This window comes from Styela clava, chromosome 15 (genome assembly GCF_964204865.1).
Source record: "Styela clava chromosome 15, kaStyClav1.hap1.2, whole genome shotgun sequence".
NCBI lineage: Eukaryota > Metazoa > Chordata > Ascidiacea > Stolidobranchia > Styelidae > Styela > Styela clava.
In genome coordinates, this window is record NC_135264.1 from 624038 (window position 1) to 633451 (window position 9414).

Sequence of the window (9414 nt, forward strand, 5' to 3'; positions counted from 1 at the left end):
TATTGTTAGAATCAGTTATATCACTTACTAAATCGTGTTTGCTGTCATTGACATTCCAAAGGTTTTAAACGCCTGTACTTTTTCAATATCAAAACATTTGTAATCATTTTATCCTTTTTTATTCACTAGGCTGGCCATCGGTTAGGTATGACGTCAAAATTAATAGAAACATTATTTATGGAGTTATAATTTGATTGTTGATAAAAACCGATACAGACGAAAACTTGCCGTTCGCTGACCAATGTGGTGTGTAGAGTCGTATAAAGGTGTTTCAATTCATTGATAGAAGAGGAGATTCTGACTACAAAGATTTAGAGAAGATTAATGAGAGGCGTGAATTTTTGGGGTGTAATATTTTTTTGGGATATAACGCTGTTGAGGAACCTTCTGATTTACATATCAACGTAATGTTTTGCTCAAAATCAAATTATTGAATAAAATCACTCTATAGCTTGTAGATTCTGATATTTTTCAAAATGCTATGGTCCCGAAATCTCGTCACAAAACGGAAATTGATTTGATTTTAATTTTCGTATAATCGGTAATCTTACCGCCATTTAATAAAATTATTTCACTCCAACTTGAGCTCATGCACTCATTTATCCACTCTGAATTACCTGCGGAGAAACCCAATATATAATATACTATGGACTATGGTCAATAGGATAATTCCGGTGAAATGTGAGTTTGCTATTTATTTCAGGCCGGTTTGTAACTATTGAAACGCTAATGAAGTAAACTTTTAATTCGTTCCTGATATTGATAAACTTTCTTCCGTTGATAGTGTATCTCATCATATCTGAAGTTATGAAGCGGTCTAACTAAAGTATTGGAACATAAAATTACCAAATTATCTTAAGTATTGAAAAAAAAATGAATCATCTCAAATGCAAGGAAGTTAGATTCGGTCTGTTCCTGTCAATGACGTAACGGTAACTTAATGAATACTAGCTATGTGATTATCAGATTTTTTCAGTATTTGTTGGCGCGTTGGTCCGTTCTTCAGTTACTTAGTAAATGTTTAGTAATATCTCAGATATAATTTAGTAAATGAAAGTATGGTACATAATCTCATTGGTCACAAATAGGTTGAAATGAAAAAGTTATCCACGATAGTCATTAGCATTTTCACTGTATTTTCTTCATACGGTATTTTTAATGTTTCAACCTGCTTGCCAGAAATTTTTAGATATTATCGCATATACGACATACACCTTTACTATAAACTAAAGTTTTTATTTTTTATTTACCTACAACTCTTGTCTCAAGTCGACTTACCTGAAAGCTTATTCTTCTTATCTTCAGTGTTAATTCTGGATGGTGACAATAAGTAAACAGAAATTGTCACAACCATAGATTCGCGTTATGCATTGGGAAGTGTAACAATTTTTTTCGTCAAGTTCGGTTTACTGTGAATTCCCACCCGTTTACAGTCAGTGAAATACCAGACAAAATATTCTATGCTTCGAGATTTTCTTCCACGAGATTCAGCTATTTGGAATTCAATACCTCATAGTTATTTCTCAATCAAATCAACAGGAACTGCGTCAGTTGATATTTACTAACGCGCAATATTATTTTTCCCCCATATATACATAGTGTCAGTATCTATTGGTATATTAGTAGTCGTCGGTAGCTTCACTTTGAGTTTTCGTGACTTTGAGCAAATTTCCAATTGAAACGTCTCAGTGTTGTGGTCGTTTTATATTATCAGCATTAATTATAGGCTATCACTTACTAAATCGCGATTGCTGTTATTGACATTCCTTGTGCCAATTTCCTTTCAACCCAATGGTTCAGCGACTTAGTTTATGTACGCATGTCTCAAGTCACCCTCAGCTATGAAAAATGTCAAAAGCGTATACGTGCTATACGTTGGTACTTTTTTGGTATTCAAATTTTCATCATTACTGTACCATTCCTTGTTTACCAAGCCGATCCAATATGACGTCATAATGAACATAAACATTGTTTTAAAGACTTATAATTTGATTGCAGATAAAAACTGATACAGGCGATTTCCTGCTCGTCTAAATATGTATGCTGACCAACGTAGAACGTAGATTTGTAAAACGATGTTTCAATTCATTGATGGAAGAGGATATTCTGACTACGAAGATTTGGAGAAGAATAATGACATACGTAAGTTTTTGAGACGTACGATATTTTCGACAATAACCCTGTTTAAAGAATCTTCTTATTCACATTAAAAAGCAATCATATATGAACGTTATGTTTTGTTCAAAATCAAATTATTGACTAAAAAAAATCATGTCTGTATCTTTCAGATATTGGTATTTTTCCAAATGCATTACTTTCCAATTTGAAGTAGTCCCGAAATCTAGTCACAACATAAGAATTATTTTTGATTTTATTTTCCGTATAGTCAGTAATCTCTCGTCATTTTATGAAATTATATTATATATACTCCGTAATGAGCTTACTCACTCATTCATCCACACTTGATTACATCGCGAGCGAACACGGTTCTTCTTGTTTTGATAACATTTAAGAATGAGTTAATCTTCTACTTTCCTGGCTTACGTGAATGGAGACCATTGTCAACGTGCCCCATGCCCTGTCCCAGCCAAATCGATTTATTGTCAACTAAATTGAACTTTCAAGCAACTCGACTCAAAGCGATAAAGTGCCCATCTCGCTTTCTGTGCCTCAAAGTTTTGCCGCAATTGAATCCAATTTGAAATCGGTTTAATTCTTTCATAACAATTATTACGATGGTACTTGAAACAAAATCAGGAACATCGACATCTCGAACGTAACCTACAGAAAACAATGAACAAACTGATTATAACATGCGGATATCCAAACAATTCTTACAGTAGTGTACAGTGGCAATTAAAATTTACAAATATCAGCACATAACTAAATGCATAAAATTGTACATACTCTACCTTATTTGAGACTGATTAGATACATACCACATGTTTTAGATCCCCAGGTGACACTATCCAATAAAGTTTAATCCAAAGTGAACTCAATGTAACTTGCATGTCTAAAATATAAAAGCAGCTGTTATTTACTAGGTATAACTATAATACAGCCCTAACCTGCAGTCAAAAATAATATTTTAATTACAATCGGGCATCTCGCATTCAACCCCGATTCTAACTTCAATCCAAATTGGTATTTTTAACTGCAAAATTGAGAATACTAAAACCAATACTAAACATCAGAAACGTCTCGGAAGACTCTAACTAACAATGAACATTATGCTAGACACTGACAATGCATCCGAGCGGCTTGCTATCAATTTGCTAATTACAGTGATTAATCGAAACACTGTCGAAATACTGCTATGGGACACTGCGTCAGATGATTTTCGTCGACTGCGTAACGTCACCAGATTCAGAACTGAACTGAGAGGGGAGCTCTCGTTCAACATAACTGTGTCTAAATAACAAGTTCAAACTATTACACTTAACGAACTAGTGTAATGCAAGACATCAGTTAGCACAAAATTATTTGAATCTTTTATACCGAGACCCTGAAACTAATGGGAAAATGTGAGATTTGAGACAAACACCACGCCAAGTTTTAAAATAACAAATTAGCAATCATTCATCAAGTTAGGATTATAGATGATTTAGAAATTTTAATTTCCGGAGTAATCAGCATTCATAACCCCAAGCCAAACCTTAACTGAATAAATACTTTCTTTAAGTTAGAGCGGTGGCGGGGTTGTTTTTTGGCGCAGGATTTGAAAAAAAAATCCAAACGTTTCACATAAAAGTTACTCAATGTTGGGTTTCTTTATTTTTGAATGAGGGACTAAGTTTGTCCTCAGTAATACTTTGCTCTGTGGAGGTTAAATAAAAACCAGACACACTTTACTAGAGACTCCGAGAACATTTGGAACAATCTTTTGTGGAGTACGATTTTAAACTCTGCTCATATTGCGTGTCATCTGCTATTTCTCATTTGCATGTCCGCGTTCGGAGAAATATTTTACGACAGGCGCATCTATGACTAAACAAGATCGCAACCGACGACTGTGAGCAGCAATGAGGCAATTCCTGAACCTGCAAAACGCGGTTGAAACTCGTTCCAATTGCGGCAAAAAATCACTTTCAGCTTTTAGTACTTTTGTCTGTTCAGTTGACCTACCGACGCACATAAAAGTTTATATCAAGAAACATAGTAAAACCATGATACGCTTTAATAATACGATACCTATACTCGTTTCTTGATATTGAAGAAAAATTTTCGATTCCTCTTACATTGCAAACTCTGTTTCATCAAATTTTCAATAATTCTGGATGGTGACAATAAATAAAATGAAATTAGTGGTCGTCGTTATCCTAACTTTGAGATCATCTTTTGAGTAAGTTCTCGTGACTTTGCTTTGAGCAAATTTACAATGAAAACGTGTCAATGTTATGGACGTGTTATATTGCCAGCATTAGTTGTAGGATAGGCTATCACTTACTAAATCGCGATTGCTCTCATTAACATTGTTTGTGCCAAGTTCTTTTTACCCAACGATTCAGTGACTAAATTTATTTACGCATGTTGTAAGTTATCCTAAGCTGTGAAAAATGCCAATAGCGTGGGTCCTAAACGTTGGTACCTTTTGGTATTTAATCTTGCATCTTTATTTCATCCGTCTGTTTCTCAGGCCGGTTTGCGATTTAGTATGACGTCATAATGAATCTAATTTGGCTGTTCGTCTATCTACGTTTGCTGACAAGTATAGAATGTAGAATTGTATAAAGGTGTTTAAATGCAGTTGAAACTCTTGCCGTGTAGTGGGCTTAAGTCTGTGGTAGTCGAAACTGCGCGAGGTAGAATTTCTCTAATATTACAAATTACATACTTTTTTGAAAGATCTTTATAATAGAATTCCTACATAAATTGTTAAACATACTTAAATTTTTGTAAAAGTTCTTTTCAACACGTCAAGAAAGTTTTAGTCAAGATATTTATTTTAATTGAATATTATGAGTTGTTCGGTCTTGTTGCAGGTGTTTCTCGAGCGTGAGAATCTTTAATCTTACATACATTTAGAAAACGCGAGTGCGCTTTACAAAATCGAGTCAGTTGTATGGTCGTGTTATATTGTTAGAATCAGTTATATCACTTACTAAATCGTGTTTGCTGTCATTGACATTCCAAAGGTTTTAAACGCCTGTACTTTTTCAATATCAAAACATTTGTAATCATTTTATCCTTTTTTATTCACTAGGCTGGCCATCGGTTCAGTATGACGTCAAAATTAATAGAAACATTATTTATGGAGTTATAATTTGATTGTTGATAAAAACCGATACAGACGAATACTTGCCGTTCGCTGACCAATGTGGTGTGTAGAGTCGTATAAAGGTGTTTCAATTCATTGATAGAATAGGAGATTCTGACTACAAAGATTTAGAGAAGATTAATGAGAGGCGTGAATTTTTGGGGTGTAATATTTTTTTGGGATATAACGCTGTTGAGGAACCTTCTGATTTACATATCAACGTAATGTTTTGCTCAAAATCAAAGTATTGAATAAAATCACTCTATAGCTTGTAGATTCTGATAATTTTCAAAATGCTATGGTCCCGAAATCTCGTCACAAAACGGAAATTGATTTGATTTTAATTTTCGTATAATCGGTAATCTTACCGCCATTTAATAAAAATATTTCACTCCAACTTGAGCTCATGCACTCATTTGTCCACTCTGAATTACCTGCGGAGAAACCCAATATATAATATACTATGGACTATGGTCAATAGGATAATTCCGGTGAAATGTGAGTTTGCTATTTATTTCAGGCCGGTTTGTCACTATTGAAACGCTAATGAAGTAAACTTTTAATTCGTTCCTGATATTAATAAACTTTCTTTCGTTGATATAGTATCTCATCATATCTGAAGTTATGAAGAGGTCTAACTAAACTATTGAAACATAAAATTACCAAATTATCTTAAGTATTGAAAAAAAAATGAATCATCTCAAATGCAAGGAAGTTAGATTCGGTCTGTTCCTGTCAATGACCTAACGGTAACTTAATGAATACTGGCTATGTGATTATCAGATTTTTTCAGTATTTGTTGGCGCGTTGGTCCGTTATTCAGTTACTTAGTAAATGTTTAGTAATATCTCAGATATAATTTAGTAAATGAAAGTATGGTACATAATCTCATTGGTCACAAATAGGCTGAAATGAAAAAGTTATCCACGATAGTCATTTAGCATTTTCACTGTATTTTCTTCATACGGTATTTTTATTGTTTCAACCTGCTTGCCAGAAATTTTTAGATATTATCGCATATACGACATACACCTTTACTATAAACTAAAGTTTTTTTTTTATTTTCCTACAACTCTTGTCTCAAGTCGACTTACCTGAAAGCTTATTCTTCTTATCTTCAGTGTTAATTCTGGATGGTGACAATAAGTAAACAGAACCATAGATTCGCGTTATGCATTGGGATGTCTAACAATTTTTATTGTCAAGTTCGGTTTACTGTGAATTCTCACCCGTTTACAGTCAGTGAAATACCAGAAAAAATATTCTATGCTTCGAGATTTTCTTCCACGAGATTCAGCTATTTGGAATTCAATACCTCTTTGTTATTTCTCAATCAAATCAACAGGAACTGCGTCAGTTGATATTTACTAACGCGCATTACCATTATTCTATATATATATACATAGTGTCAGTATCTATTGGTATATTAGTAGTCGTCGGTAGCTTCACTTTGAGTTTTCGTGACTTTGAGAAAATTTCCAATTGAAACGTCTCAGTGTTGTGGTCGTTTTATATTATCAGCATTAATTATAGGCTATCACTAAATCGCGATTGCTGTTACTGACATTCATTGTGCCAATTTCCTTTCAACCCAATGGTTCAGTGACTGAATTTGTTTACGCATGTCTCAAGTCACCCTCAGCTGTGAAAAATGTCAAAAGCGTATACGTGCTATACGTTGGTACTTTTTTGATATTAAAATTTTCATCATTACTGTACCATTCCTTGCTTACCAAAGCCAATCCAATATGACGTCATAATGAACATAAACATTGTTTTAAAGACTTATAATTTGATTGCAGATAAAAAACGATACAGGCGAAATCCTCGTCTAAATATGTATGCTGACCAACGTAGAATGTAGATTTGTATAACGGTGTTTCAATTCATTGATGGAAGAGGAGATTCTGACTACAAATGTTTGCAGAAGAATAATGACATACGTAAGTTTTTGAGACGTACGATATTTTCGACACAAAACCCTGTTTAAAGAATTTTCTTATTCACATTAAAAAGCAATCATATATGAAAGTTATGTTTTGTTCAAAATCAAATTATTGACTAAAAATACTCATGTCTGTATCTTTCAGATATTGGTATTTATCCAAATGCATTACTTTCCAATTTGAAGTAGTCCCGAAATTTAGTCACAACATAAGAATTATTTTTGATTGTATTTTCCGTATAGTCAGTAATCTCTCGTCATTTTATGAAATTATATTATACTCCGTAATGAGCTTACTCACTCATTCATCCACACTTGATTACATCGCGAGCGAACACGGTTCTTCTTGTTTTGATAACATTTAAGAATGAGTTAACCTTCTACTTTCCTGGCTCACGTGAATGGAGACCATTGTCAACGTGCCCCATGCCCTGTCCCAGCCAAATCGATTTATTGTCAACTATATTCAGTTTTCAAGCAACTCGACTCAAAGCGATAAAGTGCCCATCTCGCTTTCTGTGCCTCAAAGTTTTGCCGCAATTGAATCCAATTTGAAATCGGTTTAATTCTTTCATAACAATTATTACGATGGTACTTGAAACAAAATCAAGAACATCGACATCTCGAACGTAGCCTACAGAAAACAATGAACAAACTGATTATAACATGCGGATATCCAAACAAATCTTACGGTAGTGTACAGTGGCAATCAAAATTTACAAATATCAGCACATAACTAAATGCATAACATTATATATACTTTACTTTATTTGAGACTGATTAGATACATACCACATGTTTTAGATCCCCAGGTGACACTATCCAATAAAGTTTAATCCAAAGTGAACTCAATGTAACTTGCATGTCTAAAATATAAAAGCAGCTGTTATTTACTTAGTATAACTATAATACAGCCCTAACCTGCAGTCAAAAATTATATTTTAATTACAATCGGGCATCTCGCATTCAACCCCGATTCTAACTTCAATTCAAATTGGTATTTTTAACTGCAAAATTGAGAATACTAAAACCAATACTAAACATCAGAAACGTCCCGGAAGACTCTAACTAACAATAAACATTAAGCTAGACACTGACAATGCATCCGAGCTGCTTGCTATCAATTTGCTAATTACAGTGATTAATCAAAACACTGTCGAAATACTGCTGTGGGACACTGCGTCAGATGTTTTTCGTCGACTGCGTAACGTCATCAGATTCAGAACTGAACTGAGTCCTTATAGGGGATCTCTCGTTCAACATAACTGTGTCTAAATAACAAGTTCAAACTTTTACACTTAACGAACTAGTGTAATGAAAGACATCAGTTAGCACACAATTATTTGAATCTTTCATACCGAGACCCTGAAACTAATGGGAAAATGCGAGATTTGAGACAAACACCACGCCAAGTTTTAAAATAACAAATTAGCAATCATTCATCAAGTTAGGGTTATAAATGATTTGAAAATTTCAATTCCCGGAGTAATCAGCATTCATAACCCCAAGCTGAACCTTAACTGAATAAATACTTTCTTTAAGTTAGTGCGATGGCGGGGTTGTTTTTTGGCGCAGGTTTTGAAAAAAAAAATCCAAACGTTTCACATAAAAGTTACTCAATGTTGGGTTTCTTTATTTTTGAATGAGGAACTAAGTTTTCCCTCAGTAATACTTTGCTCTGTGGAGGTTAATTAAAAACCAGACAGACTTTACTAGAGACTCCGAGAACATTTGGAACAATCTTTTATGGAGTACGATTTTGAACTCTGCTCATATTGCGTGTTATCTGCTATTTCTCATTTGCATGTCCGGGTTCGGAGAAATATTTTACGACAGGCGCATCTATGACTAAACAAGATCGCAACCGACGACTGTGAGCAGCAATGAGGCAATTCCTGAACCTGCAAAACGCGGTTGAAACTCGTTCCATGCGGCAAAAAATCACTTTCAGCTTTTAGCAGTGGCGGCGCGTCAATAGGGCCAACCGGGGCAATGCCCCGGTTGTTTTTTCGGTATAATAAAAAATATTCGAAAAATACCTCAATATCGGTTGCACAGACTGTCTACACTAGCCATATTCTCCCGACATGGTTCATTTTTCGCTCGCAAAGCCTTCGCCGAACGTCGACGGGGCGACGCCGATTTTGCCCCGGTTGCTCATTGTATATCGAATTCTCTCTTTTATCTTCCACTCGCCGCGTTTGTCTCGTTT